Source organism: Octopus bimaculoides, chromosome 5, assembly GCF_001194135.2.
Source record: "Octopus bimaculoides isolate UCB-OBI-ISO-001 chromosome 5, ASM119413v2, whole genome shotgun sequence".
Taxonomy (NCBI): Eukaryota; Metazoa; Mollusca; class Cephalopoda; order Octopoda; family Octopodidae; genus Octopus; species Octopus bimaculoides.
Genome location: NC_068985.1, coordinates 19,329,360 through 19,330,080, shown reverse-complemented (window position 1 = coordinate 19,330,080; position 721 = coordinate 19,329,360). Strand labels below are relative to the sequence as shown.

The 721-nt window shown below is 33.6% G+C and overlaps 1 protein-coding gene across 1 annotated transcript in view; it reads left to right on the top strand.

Annotated features, from left to right (window-relative positions):
• LOC106874500 (glycerophosphodiester phosphodiesterase domain-containing protein 5) overlaps window positions 1–721 on the top strand; it is a 28,924-nt gene that overhangs the window by 22,947 nt on the left and 5,256 nt on the right. The window lies entirely within an intron of this gene.

Genomic DNA, 721 nt, shown 5'->3' with positions numbered 1-721 from the left:
ACCTGAAGAAAATTCTAACTGGGCCCCACCTGCGAGGTCATGTGCTGATTATCTTGATATGAGATCACCATGTCGCACACATATGGTTGTGATGCATGTGCCTGGTGCACCCTTATCAAACGGGTAGTCATGATGGGTATAATGGGCTTCGTATATTTTACCTCAGTGTCACTTTGATGGCATGCACTGCTCTCTCTCACTCAATAATAATAATAATAATAATAATGATAATAATAATAATGATAATAGTAATAATGAATAGTAATAGCAATAAATGATGCAGATACAAATGTTATGTCAAAACAATCAGCCACCTCTTACATATGGATGACCTAAAACTATACGCTACAAATGATAAACAGCTGGAAACACTTCTACAAACAGTACATGGATTTAGCAAAGAAATAAATATGAAATTTGGCTTAGAAAAATGTGCCAAAGTAACCTTGAAAAGAGGAAAACTAGTTAAGAGTAGCAACATCACACTAGATAAAACAAATGAAATAAGAGAATTAGACCAAAGCCAAACATACGAATATTTAGGAATCAATGAACTAGATACGCTACATCACACACAAATGAAAGAGAAAATATAAAAATAATACTATAGACGAGTTACATTTAATACTAAAAACAGAGCTCAATGTGAAAAACAAGATAATAGGTATCAACACTCTAGCCATCCCAGTTATAAGTTACAGCTACAATATCCTTAACTGGA